The following is a 19,682-nucleotide window of genomic DNA, read 5'->3' on the forward strand; positions in this document are numbered from 1 at the left end:
CCCGGATGACCCCACCAGGCCCCAACACGCTGGACCCACTGCACCCCACCGACCCAGACCCCCTGACAACCTGGGCCAACGTGAGCATTGAAGACACAATCAAGACTATGAGCACAATCCACCCCGGCTCGCCGTTTGACCCCTTTCCACACCACATCTTCAACAAAGCCAGCAGCTCCATCGCACACCACCTGTGCAAGATCTTCAACCTCTCCTTCAAGACCGCGACCTTCCCTGAGAGCTGGAAGCATGCCAAAATCAACACCGTACTGAAGAAACCCAAGGCAGACCCGAGCGAACTCAAAAACTTCTGGCCCATCTCCCTGCTTTAGTTTCCAGCTAAGGTCATCGAGAAGATAGTCAACATCCAGCTCACCCGCTACCTCGAAGACAACAGCATCCTGGACCCCTCCCAATCAGGATTCCACAGCAACCACAGCACCGAGCCCACCCTCATCGCCGCCACAGACAAAATCAGACTCCTACTGGACAGCAGAGAGACGGTGGCCCTCATCCTTCTAGATCTCTCTGCCGCCTTCGACACCGTCTACCACCGCACACTGCCCACACGACTCCACGACGCAGGGAACCGAGACAAGGCACTGGACTGGACCTATTCCTTCCTCTCTGGCAGAACCCAGAGAGTCCGCCTCTCCCGTTCCGATCCGGAGCCTCCGAGATCATCTGCGGCATCCCGCAGGGATCCTCCCTCAGCCCGACGCTGTTCATCGTCTACATGGCGCCCCTCGCACGCCTCGCCAGACATCACTATCTCAACATAATCTCCTACGCCGACGACATGCAACTCATCCTCTCAATCACCAAGGACCCTCTCACCGCCAAATCCAACATCCACTAGGGAATGAAGGCTGTCGCCGAATGGATGGAGGATAGCTAACTTAAGCATAACACAGACAAGACGGAGATCCTCATCCTCGGGCCCAACCCCTCAGCATGGGACAACTCCTGGTGGCCTGCATCACTGGGGACACCCCCGCACCCTCCAACCATGCACGCAACCTGGAAGTCATTCTCGACTCGAAACTCACCATGACCAAACAAGTAAACGCTGTCTCCTCCACCTGCTTCAACACCCTCCGTATGCTCCACAAGATGTACAGATGGATCCCGACAGACACAAGAAAAACAGTCCCCCAGGCTCTAGTCAGCAGCAGATTCAACTACAGAAACACCCTCTATGCCGGCGCCCCGACCAAGCTCATCAACAGACTGCAAAGAATCCAGAATGCCTCTGCACGCCTGATACTCGACGTCCCGCACCGCGACCACATTAACCCCCACCTTAGGAACCTGCACTGGCTCCCTGTTGACAAAAGAATCTCCTTCAAGCTCCTGATCCACGCACACAAGGCACTCCACAAGACTGGCCCAGCCTACTTCAACAGCCGACTCTCCTTCTACGTACGCAACAGGAAACTCTGCTCTGCAGACCTCTCCCTGGCCATCGTCCCAAGCAGCCGTAGAACCACAGCCGGAGGCAGATCCTTCTCCCACCGCGCTGCCTCAACCTGGAACACCCTCCCCCTCATCCTACGACAAACCAAAAACCTACCAACCTTCAGGAGACAACTCAAGACCTGGCTGTTCGACCAGTAGCTACAGCACCCCCCCTTCTCCCCTCCCTCAGCGCCTTGGAACCCTTGCGGGTATGTAGTACACTCTACAAATTGATTGATTGATTGATTGAGTAAGCCACTCGGGCTTTGGGCATCTGTGTAGAGTGGGCAGGGCTCGCAGATCCACCTGGATTCGGAGTCCTTAAAGTTTTCTCTGGACAGGGTCACTGTCCTCGGAGATCTTGGTCTTTATTGAAGAGTGCTAGTCTTCCTGGGGTTCTTGGAAGTCATTGGCCACAGGACAGGCATTGTCTTCTTTGCAGGCTCGGGTAGTAGGAGACAATGTGGTAGGGCTTGGCCCAAACAAGTAGGCGTCTTCGTGCTGGGCTGCACAGCGTCCTCTTCATTCTTTTTAGGATAGGATAGGATATAAGCTTATATAGCGCTCGAATGCCGTGGCGGCTTGGCGCTGATGTAAGTGGAGATGGTGCGATCTACGTTATCTGATTGTATTGAGACAAAAAGCCATGTCTTCAGTTCCTTCCTAAAGAGTCGTCTATTAGATTGAAACCAAATAGATGTAGGCAGTTCGTTCCAAAGCTTTTCAGCAGTGTGAAAAGGTCCCCCCCATCTTACTCTCCTGATTCTGCCAATCTGTAGGAGGCCTAACTTATTGGATCTTAAGGGACGGGCTGGGAGGTAAGGTCTAAACATTTGTTGAATGTCTTTAGCACCTCCCCCATAAGTAGCTTTATGGACCAAACACAGCACCTTAAATTTCACCAGCTGCTGTACGGTAAGCAAATGAATTGCTCTTATTCCAGCAGAGGTTGATTGGCCTCTAGGTATATTCAGGAGAAGCCTGGCAGCAGCATTTTGTAAGGATTGCAGCCTACTCATCAGTGTTTTGTTTATTCCCAACAACAGGCCATTGCAGTAATCTAGCTTGGACAGTAGTAAAGCTAGTACCACTGTCTTTTGCAATTCCTGTCCTATAAAAGGAAAGATTTTTCTGAGCATTTTTATAAGAAAAAAGCAGGACTAGGAAAGGCTATTTACCTGGGCAGAAAAATTTAACTGACTGTCAAAAATTACCCAGAGGTTTCTGACCTTAGAGACTGGGCTAGGACATATTCCTGCTCTCTCTGGCCACCAGGAATCATTCCACGTAGGTGGCCGATGACCAAACTCAATGATCTCGGTCTTGCCAGTGTTGATCTTTAAAAAGCAATGGTTCATCCATGTGATGATTTCATCCAAACATGTATGGAACCTAATAGCCGTGTCTTTGGGTTGTTTGTTTATTGCGATTATCAGTTGGGAATCATGTGCATATGAAACCAACGCAAATCCGCGTTTCTTGACTAGTTTCGCCAGGGGCATAACATAAATATTGAACATGGTTGGTGACAATGCTGACCCCTGTGGAACCCAACAGGGCAGGTGAAAACTCTCTGATTGCATGCCCTCCCAGTACAAAGTCTGTTCTCTATCGCCCTAAAATAACGAAAGGAGAGACAGAGCTGAGCCATCGATGCCTACCTCCCGCAGCCTTCGCACTAACACTGCATGGTTCACAGTATCGAAGGCTGCCGACAGATCCAATAAAACCAGAACTGCCTTGCCCCCTCTTTCCACCACACCTCGGATCTCCTCCGTTGCTACAATCAGAGCAGATTCCGTAGAATGGTGCGATCGAAAGCCGTGCTGAGTAGAATTCAGCAAATTATCAGTGTCCAAATACTCAGTTAGTCCCTTGTTTACTGATTTTTTCAGAATTTTTGCAGCTATGGGCAGGCCAGCTATTGGGCGATAATTCTTGGGCTCCGTAGGATCTAATGCAGGTTTTTTCAAAATGGGCCTGATCATCGCATTTTTCCAGCTTACTGGGTAGCTGCCTGACTCTAACACTTGATTAGTTAGAGGGGTCAATTCCTCTCCAATTTTCCTTGCAGCCAAATGCATGATGGTGGCCGGGCATGGATCTTTAGGTGAGCCCTATTAAATTGAGAGTAGAGATTTATATATTTCTTCTTTTGTAATAGCTGGAAAGCATGTTTGCCTAGAGTTTGTAGTGCCTGCCTCTACCGATGGGCAATCCAGTTTATCTAAATCCTGGTCGTGTGGTGTAGTGCATGTAGTCAGCAGGTCATCATAGATTATTTGGACCATACTCTGAAAGTAGGTGGCCAGTTTGTCACACAAACTTTGGTCTTGTTAGAACACATTAGTTTGCTGAGATTTGGAGAGCAAAGCAACAGTTGTAAAAGGTTCCTTGGAGGAATTACCAGCTGCCTCAATCTTGGAGGCAAATAATTTCTTTTTTGCAGCAATAATTTATACTGTTGAAGACCAAGATTATAGGTTATTTTCTTATCTTTACTAAAGTCTTGTCTCCACAAATGTTCTGCCCTCCTATAATTTATCTTGAGTCCCTTCAACTCATGGCTATACCAAGGTGATAAGGGCTTTGATCTCTTTACTGTTAGCCATTTTTCAGGCGCAAAAGAATCGGCTGCTGTCAAAAGCCATTCATTAAACCTGGACACAGCCGTGTCATTATTCCTAGCCCGTGAGAGAGAGGATTGAACGAGCGCTGTCTCCAAGTCATCCGCTTGGACTTTATTCCAGTGTCTGGTCTTTATCTTCACCCCTTTCAATTGAGTTTGGTGTGTTGGTGAGGTGACCTTGGTGTTAAAATAGATCGATTAATGGTCTGACCATTGGAGGGTAGACACTCTAGACAGACTTGTCTCCAGATTGTTGGAGAAGATAGCATCCAGGGGGTGGCCTGCCTAGTGAGTGGGTTTGTGTATCAACTGGTTAAAACCAAAAGCTGCCATATTATCTAGTCATAGGCTTGAATCAGAGTTGTTAAATAAGTTCCAGATGATAATTAAAATCACCAAGGATTACAGAAGGGTGGGGATCAATATGGGATTCCAACACTGTCATCCATGACTGTGCAAAAGTGGCTTTGGGTTCTGGTGGACTATAGATCAGTATTCTTTAGAAATAAAACAGATTTTTTGATTTGACAGTAAAATATACTGCTTCCACCGGTAGATCCTGAATAGCTTCTATTTGCACTTTTAGATGTTCCAGATAGATTATAGCTATGCCCCCTCCCCTACCTTCCTCCCTATCTTGTGAAATGACCGCATTGCCGTTGGGTAGCGCTATGTTCCAGTCAGGACTTGATGCTTTATCTTTCCTGGTCTCGATCAAAAAAATGATGTCTGGATTTGTACTTTGAATCAGATCCTCAATCTGATACTTATGTTTACCTACAGAACCTACATTTACCAAGATGCTATATATGTTCTGTTCCTTAACTGTAGGAGTTCTATGCGAGGCGTTGCATGTCGCGGTGTCCTTCCAGTCGCGGTGCATGCTACAGCTCGATGACGCATAAGGACGGAGTCGGTGAGCGCAGAGCTTGCGTTGTTCGAGGCGGACGTTGCTTGATGCGGTGCCTACAGGACACTGGGCCGGTCGTGAGAGTCTGTCACAGCTCCCTGCCTCTATAGCCACTGAAACAGCATTTCCAGCAGCAATTCACAAAGGTTGGTGAAGTCCACTGGTCCTGGGACTTCGGTTAGGGGGCAAGCTCTCTTTCGAGCCCTTGGAGATCTTTGCGCAAGTTGAAAGTAAAGTCCACAAAGTCCTTTATCTTCTCTTTGGCAGTCAGGCAACCACTGCAGGCCAATCCCCAAGCAGCACTTTAGCTTGGGAACAGTCTCTCCTCAGTCTTCTTCAGGTTCCTTCTCCTCAGCAGAGGTTTTGTCTTGTAAGTCCAGAAGTGATCTAATTTCATGGGATCACGGTCCCAATACTTATACCCCAAAATCCTTTGTTCTCTGAGAGGAGAGGGGCCTGTGCCCAAATCAATCCAGTTCTGAAGCACTCTGTTTACCATACTTCTCCTTTCCTTTCACAGTGCAAGGTAGGAACATCAAACGCCCCACATGAGGTGGAGCCTGCATTGTGGAAGGCAAGTACAGTCCTGGAGCACTTTGTTGACAGTCTTCCTTCTCTTCTTTCAGTGTGCAGGGCAGAGACATCAGACACACCACAGGGGGTGGAGCCGGCATTGTAGAGGGAAAGCCCAGCCATATTCAGGTCCCAGGTGCACTCCTCCCTCCCATCTAGATGCAGATCTCTCGATTCACCACCGGGTGGCCTCAGCTTGTCTCCTGGAATACCCCAGCCATGTCACATACAAACCCAGACAAAGGAATACACAACCTAGCAGAGGCGGGCTGAAATGGTTAGGCAAGCAATTACCTACTTTCTAAAAGTGGTATTTGCAAACACAGAATATTAAAATAAACTTCACTAAAAGATGTATTTTATTATTCTGAGTCCAGGCATACTAAATTCGAATTTCCACCATGTTCTCTGAGCCTGTTAGGATTATAAAGTGTAACAATTCTAACAGCCTATTCTGGCCTATGGAGAACAGGTAGCCTTGCAATAGTGAAAAACAAAAATGGCTGTAATTCACTATTAAGACATGCCACACACATCAGTGCTTGTCCTACCTTATACTTACAATGCACCCTGCCCTTGGGCCTACCATAGGGGTGACTAATATGAATTCAAGGGAAGGTTTAGGGACTGCCAAGTGGGTGTACTTGCCCAGTAAGCATGACAGTACCAGACTGCACGCAGGCTCTGCAATGGCAGACCTTAGACACATTTTACAAGGCCTCTTCTGTGGGTGGCACAACCAGTGCTGCAAGCCCACTAGCGGCATTTGGATTTACATGCCCTGAGCACAATCAGTGCACTGTACAAGGGTCTGACAAGTGAACCAAATATTCAATCGCGGAATCACTAATCAATACATATATTACTTTACAGTAGGGAGCACTCGCACTGGGACACTGGACATCAGTGGCACAGTGCCCAAAGCATCTAACACCAGCAAAAACACTTGAGGCAAAAGAAGAAATGGAAGGGAGACCAACGCCAATGCTTCCAGGCCTAACAGGGTGAATGTTTGATTTGTTCAGCATTTTGTCCATCATTTGTTTGTTTTCATTTTCATCCTAAGTGGGATGGGCAGGCTTTGACGTGGGTTCCTTGCTTCCTATGTAACTGGATTCAAAATAGCCTGGCTGATGAGGGGTGATACGCAAAAACCAGTCCCAGGATGCTTGTTTCTGGTCCAGGGAGGGCGTAGCCTGGCAGTTAAGGCTGGACTGTTCCCATGGAGAGTGATTTGCATATGGCTTGGTGTAAACTATAATGGTTTGGTGAGCCGGATAACAATGGATTTAACCCAGATCTGTGTATAGGGGTGACTGTTTGATTTGTTCAGCAATCCGTCCATCATTTGTTTGCTGTCATTTTCAACCTAATTGGGGTGGGGATGCTCAGATATGGGTCCCATACATGCTATGCCATCCGATTTAAGCGAGCCTGGCTGATGAAGGGGGATACCCTAAACCTAGTACCAGGATGGTTGTTTCTGGTCCAGGGAGCACCTGGCCTTGCAGTTCTGGCAGGACTGTTCCCATGAGGAGCAGAGTGAAGACTGATTACATATGGCTGGGTCTAAAAAATACAATGCCATGGTGAGCAAAAAAACAATAGATTTAATCCAATCTGTGACTGGGGGTGAATGTTTGATTTGTTCAGCATTATGTCCATCATTTGTAAAAATATGTAATGGGATTGCATTTATTGGGTAAACCCAAGAAATGTCATGTTTTATTCCTTGAAAATATATTGAATATTTGTTCAATCTTCTAACCATTTATATTATATATATGTAGCATTTTAATAAAAACAAAACAAACACCACTTGCTAGAAAAGTAACCCGCCACCAAATATACAATTTAAAAAAAGGTAAATTACAACTAAGATGTATGTTCTGAATTTCGGACAGCTGCTGTTCTCCAGTGTGGAAACCCTACTTTGCGGCAATCCATAGTTTTTACATTCAACCCTCCTGACTATAAGAACAGTAATAGATGTGCTTTATCTAATGTGACACCTGACACATATTTTCTACTACCCTATGTGACTAAATCAAGACGAATTATGAACTTCCTGTGAAGTTCAATAATCTTGTCTCTCTTAAAAATATGATAAGCCGTTAATGCTTGTAGAAATTCGATATAGGTAGATTTCAAGACCCCACCCTCCCCCCCACAAAAAATAAAGAGATACATACAAAATACAGGGAGCATTGGCGAATTGAATGACTTTTCACATACCCCTTTCTTGTTTACTAAGGGGTGGGGGACCAGGGGTGGTTTGAGACCAGAAGTTTATTATCAAGCACCATGCAGGAGATTAGAGGTGGAGACTATCCTCACAGAAAGGGCTTTCAGACAGGATAGAAAGGGGAGCAAGTTGACTCTCCCTATAGCAGCATCCTTTGTTCTACTCCCATTCCCCAATTTCAAGCCTCAATTGTCATGCCACAATTGTACTGCTGCACCTCATTCTCAGTAGACAACAGAGTGACAGAGAAGGAATGCTCTGTCATTTCCTGACAAAGAGGGCTAGTTCTGCATAGTACTGCATAGTCCAGTGAAAGCACAAAGGGGAAGGGAAGAAAGACAGACTCACCAATGCTGTCCAGGCTGTCCTTTTCTCCACTGGGAAGTGATTGCTGCACATTGCCCATTGCACTCCTGCCCTGCTTTGCGGTCTCGCCTCCCACGGGTTGGGCACTCTGGCTTCTGCAAGGAAGTTGAGCATATCAGTTAATACTCGCGTCATCAGGAGGAAATAATGCAGCAATGGGGAGGGGAAGCAGCCGGCAAGACATGACCGGAAACCTTCAAGGGGGATAAAAGCGTTAATCTGCCATTGGAACATTGATTTCAGTGATGATTTAAATCTGCCGGTTAATCAGCGGAATTAATGAGAAATTCTGCATTACATGAGTAAAGGGGAAATACTAAATAACTCCAATTCCACCAGCCAAATTAAACATTCCACCTATCCCTAATGATATACGATTGCTCTTGAAAGTAATAGGAAGAATGTTAGTGTCATGAATGCAGAGATGGTTATATAAGTCTGTCAAAAAATAACAACTTCCAAGGTCCACCACTCATCATTACATGATTTGGCAATGAGCTGAAAGTTTGTTGGAGACACAGAGGGCCAGATTCACAAAAGTCAACTTTGGTTTAAGTGTACGTTTACTACTTTTTTGTATTCACAAAGCTAAGTTACTACTAGTAACTTTACTACCTATCAGGCACTGTGCAGTTACTGTGGTGTGGCGCCTTTCCACAAAATACCAACAGGCACATAATGACCATGATCAGACAACATGTGCAACTCTCATATGGCAGGCTTGACGTAATTGAACCGCATGCGGTTGCGGCACCTTAAGGTAGTGGATCAGATAGCATTATCATTTGAATGCCTAAGGTAAACAAGATACACCACTGAATTTTTTGGGAGGCACAGTACACTCACTGCCAGACTGTTCACTGATTAATGCAGCTCTGAAGTGAGCGTGGCTCCTTGCGACTGGTCCCAGGGGCTATATAATGTGTGACTAATCCATTTTAGTGTGGTCATGCGCACACTAGCAAATAAATGCACTAGTCAAACCCTTTATCCTTGGTATTTGGTGGGGCTGCAAGTACTAACCCAAAAGCCAGTGGCGTAACGAAACTTGAGGAGGCCCCCCTGCAAACTACATGGAGGGGGCCCCCTCCCATCCTCCGTGCCAGTCTAGAGCTCTCAGGCCAGCGACCCGCCGTACTGCAAGGGATGCCGGGCTATTGTTATGCCACTGTCACCAATCCAGCCGTTATAAGTAACACTGGATGGTGGAGTCAAAGGTTGGGCTTAGTCTGCCCGCAGGCTATCATAGGTGGTGGTCCATTCATTACAGGGTCCCTGCCATCAGTAGGCCGGGGAAGTTTGCCCAATTTTAGGTGGGTTTCCTGATGCAGACTCCTGTCATGATATACAACATCGGGCCCACTCATTGTTCAGTTTTGACAAAATTGCATCCACTGCTCCTTCTCGTTTCCGTTTTAAAACATTAGACAATGCGACAATGCAGTATCTCAAAAGCAGAAGTAACTTCAAAGAGCAAATTTTGATAATACATTTTTAATAGTAGACTATAGCAATCTTAAGAGGCATTGCATAGCCCCATACACACTGTGACCCCAAATCCATCACAGTCTCTGTCTATCTCTCTCTCAGTGAGTCAGTCTCTCTCTGTCAGTCAGTTGGTCTCTCTCTCTCTCTCTGTCAGTCTATATCTCTCTTTCTGTCAGTCTCTTTCTCTTTCTCTCTCTCTTTCAGTCAGTTTCTCAGCCAGTCAGTCTCTCGGTCAGTCAGTATTCAGTCACTGAGTCAGTCAGTCTCTACTCTCTCGCCACTCTATCTCTCTCTCTCTCCATTCTCTCTCTCAACTCTGTCCACTCTATCTCCACTGTCTCTCTCTCCACTCTCTATCCACTGTCTTTCTCTCCACTGTCTCTCTCTCCACTGTCTCTCTCTCCACTGTCTCTCTCTCTATTCTCTCTCCACTCTCTCTCTCTCTCTCCACTCTCTCTCCACTGTCTCCCTCCACTCCACTCTCTCTGTCTCTTCTCTCTCTACTCTCTCTCTCCACTCTCTCTCCACTCTCTCTCTTCTCCTCTCTCTCTCCACTCTCTCCACTCTCTTTCTCCACTCTCTCTCCACTCTCTCTCCACTCTCTTCTCTCTCTCTTCTCTCTCTCTACTCTCTTTCCTCTCTCTCTCTCTCTCTCTCTCTCTCCACTCTCTCCACTCTCTCTTCTCTCTCTCTCTCTACTCTCTCCACTCTCTCTCTTCTCTCCCTCTCTCTACTCTCTTTCCACTCTCTCTCCCTCTCTCTACTCTCTTTCCACTCTCGCTCTCTCTCTCTCTCTCCACTCTCTCCACTCTCTCTCTTCTCTCTCTCTCCACTCTCTCTCTCTCTCTCTCTCCACTCTCTCTCTCCACTCTCTCTTCACTTTCTCTCTCTCCACTCTCTCTCCACTCTCTCCATTCTCTTTCCACTCTCTCTCTCCACTGTCTATCTCCACTCTCTCTCTCTACTCTCTCTCCTCTCTCTCTCTCTACTCTCTCTCCACTCTCTCTCTCTCCACTGTCTCTCCACGCTCTCTCCTCTCTCTCTCTCTCCACTGTCTATCTCCACTCTCTCTCTCTCTACTGTCTCTCTCCACTGTCTCTCTCCACTCTCTCTCCACTGTCTCTCTCCACTCTCTCTCCACTCTCTCTCCACTCTCTCTCCACTCTCTCTCTCTCTACCCTCTGTCCACTCTCTCTCCACTCTCTCGCTCCACTCTCTCCATAGCTGTCAAGGTTTCAGGTTGCTTATGTGTGACATTTTCATAATTTCAGTGTAATTATGGGTGACATTCAACGTCTATGAGTGACACTTTCTCGCAAGCAAAAATAAAGCAATGAAGGCAAAGGAAACACATAAATATCAGAAAAACACACCCCTTTGAGCAAAGAGAAACTCTAGGAGATCCTAAAACATGCTGCAAAGCAGCAGAAACATAGCTGCCAAGTTTGCAGACTACTTAAGTGTAACAATTTGGTGGTGTCAGTGTGCGAATGTGCTGGGCTACCGGAGTTATGCAATTGTGCAGTGATTTTTGCATAGTAGTAGATTTGCCACATTTGCTACATAATCCTGCATCTGTTGCATAATCTACAGCTACAAAATTTTGTTTCAAGCTCAGATGGTTCAAAAGTTTGTAAAAACAGATAGACACCTGTTGCAGTGAAGTGGAAGGCCCATTCCAAAGGTTGACTGCTCAACTTTATGTAGCTTATTGCTATATATGACGCACAACTAATGCTCACACAATGTTAACAAGCTTAAAAATTTCAAATTAATGAAGTAGTACCATCACAAAATGTGCCGCATAATTTGCCTTTTCTGGTCCTCTTAATTTACTCAACTCTGCCGCATGATTTGACCCTCCCCTGCCACATAATTGCAGTGGCCCTGCGTATGAGTGAAATTCTACTTCAAATGAGCAACACTCTGAGTGACACTTTCTCACAAGTAAATTTAAGCAGTAATTAACCATTACTAAGATCTGTGAAAGGGCTGCTGGCCTAAGAAGTTTCCAATCTCTCCTGTTCTCTCTTTACACTGCTTGTATCTACAGTCTTTCACTGTTAGCCACTTGTTCCCTCTTTTTCTCCACATCTTTTTAAAAACCTTAATCTGCATATTTTGCATCATCTCTTTCCTCATCCTCATTTGTTTTTCAATATGTCCTGCATGCACAACTTGTATTGCCCTCGTCATCCCACATCTACCCACCCGCTCTTCCCTCATTTTAAATCACACTTTTTTTTCATGCAATCAATATTTCGACATTTACATATTACTCCAGCACTCATTTTTGTAAAAAATAATTAAATCACAATTGGCCTACATGTGAACATCTCTCTACAGAGAGGCCAATGCTTGACAGTGTAAACAGATTAATTCAACCCATTGTGGGAAGCTCTCCATGCCTTCAGCCTCAGCTACACATCTATCTATCATGTCCCATTATACCCACTCACAAGCTTTAACTAGCTCAGACGCCTATAATCAACCAATAGAGTTGATAGTTCCAATGCTGCCTCATGCTGAAATGCATACTTGGATGACACACCCTCTGCTCTCTGACCTGCCCATTCCGTCAGTGAGCTGGCCCTCATAAAAAACGTGGTGAACCTAGCTCGTCTCGCATACCTAGCATTCGGTGCCTTTACCATCAGGGCAGTCCAGAGCCCTGCTGGAAGTCCGAGAACCCCTTCACGAGGGTGACGGGGGCCCTCCATGGAGGTGGTGGCGGGTAACCCTTGGAGCCCAACTTTAGCCCTAATTAGACCCTTGGAACCCAACCTTGCCACTAATGAGGTACTGGTATGCCTGGCTAAGAATCCTCGCGAGAGCCAGCTGTACACAATCTGGCACCAAAGGAATTTAGGGAAAAGATGTCTGTGGAAAGGGTGACTAATAGGAAGAGAGTCCGACCTGCCAATCACTGTTCGGCTGTCTGTTCATCAAAGTGTCAGAAGAGGCAGGAGCTCTCCCCCGCAGGGGGGCAAGTACACAGTGCACTGCTCACACATTTAACAGCCGCATAGGGGGGAAGGGCACTAACAACACCCCAATCTCAACTGATAGAAGAAAAGTATACAGAATGAGCAATGGCAAAAACAGCGCTAAGTCCAAGCGAAACTGAAACCAACGAATTTGGTGAGGATCACACACTATACACGCGATGAATGAAGCCAGGATTAGAACTCAGCTTTCTTGGATTCAGATCAGAAAACTTGCCTCATAGGCCATATCTTCTCATCAAAAACGTGGTGAACCTAGCTCGTCTCGCATACCCAGCATTCGGTGCCTTTCCCATCGTGAGATCGCCCCCAGACACAGTGCCACAGCCGGCCTGTCAATTCAATCTATCTCTCCCTGCCCAGTGGCGTGCCAATCAGAAGGGGTGGTGGGGTGGTGGGGGGAGGGGGGATAGGCTCTCATCAACCTGCAGTGCAAACTATCTAATGCAGTGCAGACTTTTCTAATGCCAGTACGCAGAGGCGCTGCCCACGCCCATCAGGCTGCCAGGTGCACTATGTCATTTACTGACGGGAAACGCTGCCGGGCAATCAATCATGTAAATGATAAAGAAGGCCCCGCACTGGTGATGGGACACCGGACGGACTTACTTCAGTCTACTTTCAACTTCAGTTGTTCACACAGTCCTGTCCTCTCTGACTTGAGCGTGGGCGGGCCTGGCTTTGTTTCTCTTCTCTCGACTCTTCTTCTTCACTTCTTCACGTGACGCCACACCTTGCATTTGCGTGTTTGCGCCACGGCACCAAGCGATTGCGCATGTGCTGCTGCAGTGCTCTGTGTTCTTCTGTTGTTAACTTAAATTATGGCTATGCGCGCCACCGCGCCCGGGCGCCCTTGATGCCACGCACACGCTGGCCGCCCCACACGCACCTGAGTGCTGCTGCTTATTGGCCCGGGTGGCTGGCGCATGATGTTTGTGCGTGTCACCACCACTCAGCAGCAGCCAGCCCTAGTGCCCACGCCCCCACGCGCATAAGCGGCGGCGGAAGTGCGGAAACAGAAAGTGAAAGGAATGAAAGGCCTGTCCCGCGGCCCGCTGCCATTTCATAGAATCAGGCGGGCGGGCTTTGATTAAGAATGATAACAGTTATCTTAGTCTAAGCCTGCCTGATTGTATGAAATGGCGGCGGGCCGCGGGACAGGCCTTTCATTCTTTCACTTTCTGCAGAGTGACTCCAGTCCGATGCACACTGCACACTCACCCACAGGGTGACGCCGGCGGGGGGCCCCCACCATTTCGGACTTGCTTCTCGGGGGCCCGGCCGGGGCCCCTGCCGGCCCCCCAATCCATCGAAGAAGTAGATCCTGACTCGGGCCCGGCCCGGCCGGGGCCCCGCACGCACCATGGCATGAAAGCATTTATTTTCGAACACTTTGACAGTGACTGACTGTCACTTCACTGACTAGACTGACTGTCTCAGGGTGAGTAATGGCCCCGGCCGGCGGCCGCAGCCGCACCATTTACTACTAGCTCCTCCAGACAGTCACAGTCCCACTCTCCAGCCAGCCTCCCAGGGGGGCCCCCGGGCCCGGCCGGGGCCCCGCACGCACCATCTCAAATATACTCGCAGGGGCCCCGGCCCCCTGCCGCAGCGCTGCGCACCATTATGAGCCTCACTGCCTAAGCCTACACAGGCCAGGCCATCGTACTGTATTGTGTTGTACTTGTGCAGCTGAGAGTGACGTGAGAAGGGGCCGGGGGGCCCCCAGGAGCTCGGGGCCCCCCCCCGCAATGCGTGGTCTGCGGGGGCTTGTGTTACGCCCGTGCCAAAAGCCCACTCTTCTGTCACATTGAAAGAGCATTTACAAGAGAAGTTGTTCACAAGGGAGATACATAAGGTGAACCTCACTATGTAAGTACAGGGAGGAAGATGAGAGGATTGGAGTAATGAACATTACCAGAAGGTAATCTGAGCAACAGCAACTCAAGCTGTGCTCCCTAGCAGACATGGTGATCAACCTACAGGCATGCATTAGAGGAATGCCCCTATGTGATAGTACAACCAGAAACAACAATTTACTGCACTACACAATATTATCAAACTGATTGAAAACCATGGCATCTTTATAAATTAACTTTATTGTGGTAGGTTGTTCTTTTTTTATTATATTAGTTTATTATTTTAATATATTATTTTCTATATTACTCCACAGACTCTGCTAACATGGCAGTTCCAGGTATTAAAGCACCTCCTATATCTCATGCTAAACCTGCAAGAAAATACTACACTTTTTTACATACATTTTCATTCTAGCAATTCCTAGTGACTAGTGAAAGAGCAAGCAATTTTTCACAATCAATTAGGAGTAGAGGGCAAGTGGTTATATGAACAACTAACAAATTTCACTTAGCGATGGTGTTGGGCAAGTTTATGAAATTTCACTGCTCATACTAGACATAGATTCCACAACATAGTAAACATCTCAAATGTATTATTTGCAAAAACTCAAGGCATTGCATTGTATGTAGTTGCACTAAGATGTTTGTTTTTAATGTTCTAAATTTGGAGACTTTTGTGATTTTCTTATAAGGCACCAAAGTAATTTAGAAAAATAAAGTACATTTTAATAAATTAAATGACACAAAATGCCAAAGTCCAAAAGTTGGGCCCCACAATTATGATTTTTTAAAGTTTTAAATGTGAAAAAAGCACTGAAAAGCAATAGGTGCCAACAGAGCAATCTGGCTGCACTTGACTGGTACTTAGGACCAAGGTCATGACAACTACTGCGGATCACGGGTTGGATACAGAAACCAGGTTCAGCCATTCAGAAGTTTTACCTTCAGACTCAGTCCTTGAAATGGAAGTCATAAATCCTAAGCTGGTAAGGCAGCAGGCTGTGGCGGAAGAAGGCCCCATGTCATAGGATAACAGCTGGACAAGGTCTCAGTGAAGCTGTTGACTTTTGGCGGTAAAGCTGAAAGTGGGAGAATTTTGAATTTTGCGCCCTGAGTGTATCCCTCCCCATCTCGATACTTTTCACATTGAAGATATCTACCTTCATACTTAGTCACTTTTTTGAGCTTGTATTCTTCCACCATGAGGCCGGATACCTTCTCTGTGAGGTCCCACTAAATCAGATTTGCTGCATTTGAAAAGGCTTGAGTGGAACCAACCTTAATCTTTGGCTCAGAGTCACGCACTTTTGCTGGATGGGCGTGGCAGATAGGCCCCAGTCCTATGGAGGTCTTTGGAGCCAAAATATTTCTAAGTCACATGCTTCAGGAAACATTAGCAGAATTACACTTTGTTACCAGCCGATGGTCCAGGACCTTTTAGACAGCACTTGGGGTCAGAACTCACTCAAGCAGAGGCCAGCAGTATGGTCCTGGTCAGGTCTAGTTAAAACTGGTCAGTTTGGTAGTTGCAAAAAAGACCTATTGTAGCTTTTTGTGTCCCTGTAGCTTGAAGAGAAGGTCAGATTTATGGACCTTGGAGTCTGTTTCTATGGGCTGGATATAAGAGGGAATGCAGATCCAGTCTTTTGGGCTCATCTCAGTCACAGACATAAAGTCCAATCTTCGTCTGTTCATCTATAAGTCTGGAGAGTGTTCTGAGGAGGTTACTGTGTTTGAATGCCTGGCCCACCCCTATCCAATGGGGTAAAAGTTCCCATAGGCAACCCTACCAATGTTTTCCAAAATTCCTGCATGCCCTACTCCAAACAATCCCACAGTGCTTCTCTCTACCTATAACCAAGATGGTAGAACTTTTCTGCGTAGAGCATCTGGGCCCACCCTAGAGGTGTGTCCAAGGAAATGAGCAACCTCTTCTCTGTGGTCCCTCAAAACTAGTTCTGGGGGCAGCTCATCTCCAACTAGGATTGTGGTCTAGCTGATGATGTGGACAAAGAAGAGGGCCATTTCCGACCATAAAAATGCTTTGCCATATGTACAAAACACAAATTGCAATTCTGTAACACATAACAAATTGCAGTTCATGTAATTCAGTATTTGGAATCGCCGTATTTTGGGCATCCCTTCCAAATACTGAATCTGAATGGGATGTATGAAAGTTTTGCAACCGAATTACGGTGGCAAAACATTCATATTTTACGAGCTCCTTGAATGAGGTGTACACCCATTCGCAAAACAGGACAGGGTCCCCAGGCACCCTTCCTCTGTGAGAACGGAAAGCAAATACTTTTTTTAAGCAGGTAGTGGTCCCACAGACAACTGCCTACACTTAAAAATAAAACTGCAATGTTTCTTTTTTTCTTTTTAAACGCATGGCATTTTCCTTTAGGAAAACAGTCTGGAAAAAGCAATCACAGATATGATGGTCTGCTGACCTGTGATGGTTGTGATTCCTAATGAGTCACAGATTGAAACTTATCTCATTAATATGCTTGAAGTAAGTCTATTTGCAACCCACTAGTTCGCTAATGAAACCCAAAGAGTGTCATACATTAGGAATAACAATTTCCAGATTGCTTTATGGAGTCGCAATTTGGAGATCGTTATAGCTGATGTTAGAACATCTGACCCTAAATTACTAGTTGTGGGAAAAATGTTAATTACGATAGAGTATAAGCAGAGATTATTTTTGTGTTACTCTTGTCATGCAAATGTACTGAAAATAACTCAATTATGCCTGCTTGCATTATTTGGAGTAATTTATGGCAAAATACCCCAAACGAGAGGACATGAATAGAGCATGAGGAGCTGGTGGCTACTACGGTTCCTGTTTCTTTGCATTTAGTGCTAGTTTCTTAGCACAAAATTAGTCCTCTGTTTCATTTTGGACGTGAGAGTGCACTTTGCTCTCTGAAAATAGCACTAAAGGCCGGGTTTCACTCCTTCCATAATTCTGCATAATCTTACTTAGGCTTTCTGTAATATTACATAATTACAATACAGCAAATGTCAGGAATTACTCCCTATTGGACTTGGCCCTTTTCCCTGAAATTTTTTGTTTTTCGCTCCCCTAATTCAGGATGTCCCCCCATCGTAATAAAATTGTACAGGCCTGTGAGGTTGAGATGCCCTGGGTAATATTAAAATCAATGCTATGTGCAGGTGCTCTCTACCCACAACATGGCTGCCACTGACCCCTGCTACTGCAGCGTGGTCTTTTCAGGCACACTCTAGTTGCCAGGACCTGGCTGGAACCCCTAAACTTTGTAACCATTCCAGCCTGCCTTGCCTGCCCACAATTAGAGTAGGGAAGCTCCTGGCACCTTCTAGAATAGGGGCGGAGCCTATTTTTGCCGCCTTAGAGGGTGGTCACCTGACCTGGGCCGATATAAAGAAAGGGAGGGAAACTTTCCAGTCAGTTGGGGCATCACTGACCTGGGGGACCCACGCAAGAGACTTAGGCGGTAGGGCCTAGTCAAGGACCTATGCCACTTGGAGTGACAGGGCTTAGGTGCTGCTTTCCAAGTAGAGTGAGGAACCCTGAACTAGCCCACTGATCTGGCCCGGAGGCAGGGGAACCCAGGGACCACCTGAAGTGACCTGCTGACAAGCCTTCAACTCAAATCCCCCCCCTCCTCAAGAAACCAAGAATCCACTTCAACCAAAGGGCGCCAGAACCAACAAGTGCCAAGAAGAAGCTCACCTGCGCTAACCAGGACTACCGGGGGATCAATCAGGTACTGGACTATGCTGCACCTGCAGCCCCCTGCCTTCACCTGGGCCTGCGCTGTCCTGCCTAACTCCCCCTGACTGACTGTCTGTCCTGGACTGCGATACTGCCTTCCCTACCTACCCAGCGCTCTCCTACTGTGCCCCCGTGAGAAGCGCTGTGATTCCAGGGACTGGGGCTGCTCCAGAGCGCTGTTGTTGAGACCTGCATAATTGCTCCTCAATAGCTCTCCTGTGTGCCACCAGAGAAGCGCGGCCTTCCCCGAGCTGCTGCGCCCGGACAAGCGCTACATCTCCCCCCAGGCACTGGACTGCCACTTGCTTTCTGTGCCCCTGAACTGCTCTTCCCCCCGCACCTGAAGTGCTGTGGTGCCCGAGACTGTTGGTGTCCTGTGAAGCGCGGTTCCTGCAAGCACCCTACTTTCCCCTCAAGCGCTCACCTGCTGTGTTCGGCGAAGCGCTGTGATTGCCCTCAGGCAGCCCCCAGAGCCTTGGGGAGACCGCCGCGATCATCCGCCCGGCTGTGCCCTGAATGAAAGCCTCCTGTCCAGGCCTTCGCAAATTCCTGTCAGGCGGCTACGTACCTCAACTAGGCCGCGCTAGGCCCCGAGGCCTTTCACCCCCATCACGCCCCCGTCCATAGCCACGCAGCCATTGGCTGCAAGTGTCACGCCCCCTGCAGCCGCTCCGCGATTGGCTGTGAGGTCGGAAACCTTCACTAGCCTCCTCCTGATTGGTTCCTGGGCCTGGAAGCCACGGAAGGCCCGGGAACAGCCTGCCGAGACCCCGGAGGGCTCGGAGAGAGAGCGAGAGCCCCACCTGCCAGCGCCAGCCCCCGAAGGGCCGGGAATCAATCGAAAGGTCGTAGGAGGCCTACCCACCATCTACAACCCTCCGCAAGGGGCCGGGTGTGCCCAGAGATAACAGGTAAAGCCCCGGGGGGAGGGCAGAGAACCTGGACAGAAGCAGGGCCTCCCAGGAGCGAGTAGGAGGCCCCGGGACCCCCCCCCCTCTCGGGAGGACTTGAGACTGGGCCCCGTTGGCCCTAGTTAGCCCCTTCAAGTATTGGAACGGGGACAGGGCCCTAAAAAACACCGTGGGGCCTCTAGTGACAAAATGTTAACCCCTGCCTGGGATATAGTTGAATGCCCGCCGTGGCAGCCTTATGCCTGGCCAATGTTGGAAGTAATGAAATGCTCATTTTAAGCCGGATACAGGGCTTATTGGTGCCTAATGAAATCCTTGGTGCTGAGTAATGGAATGGTGATAATTTCCTAATGAAAGGCTGATTCCTAATTGAGGAAAACTGGTGTCTGGGGCCCGTTGTCCCCCATTAGCCCCATACCAGTCCTAGAACTGAGCAGAACCTCCGGTAGGCCCCTATAATGGGGCTAGTAGGATG

General features: G+C 47.7%; 1 pseudogene across 1 annotated transcript in view; it reads right to left on the reverse strand.

Annotated features, from left to right (window-relative positions):
* The window catches only part of LOC144828301 (GTPase IMAP family member 7-like), a 130,421-nt pseudogene that overhangs the window by 94,026 nt on the left and 16,713 nt on the right, over positions 1–19,682 (reverse strand). Inside the window, exon 2 of the transcript XR_013610419.1 lies at positions 8,164–8,276. The product of XR_013610419.1 is annotated as a GTPase IMAP family member 7-like (transcript). The remainder of the gene's footprint in view (positions 1–8,163; positions 8,277–19,682) is intronic.

Source organism: Lissotriton helveticus, chromosome 4_1, assembly GCF_964261635.1.
Source record: "Lissotriton helveticus chromosome 4_1, aLisHel1.1, whole genome shotgun sequence".
Classification (NCBI taxonomy): domain Eukaryota; kingdom Metazoa; phylum Chordata; class Amphibia; order Caudata; family Salamandridae; genus Lissotriton; species Lissotriton helveticus.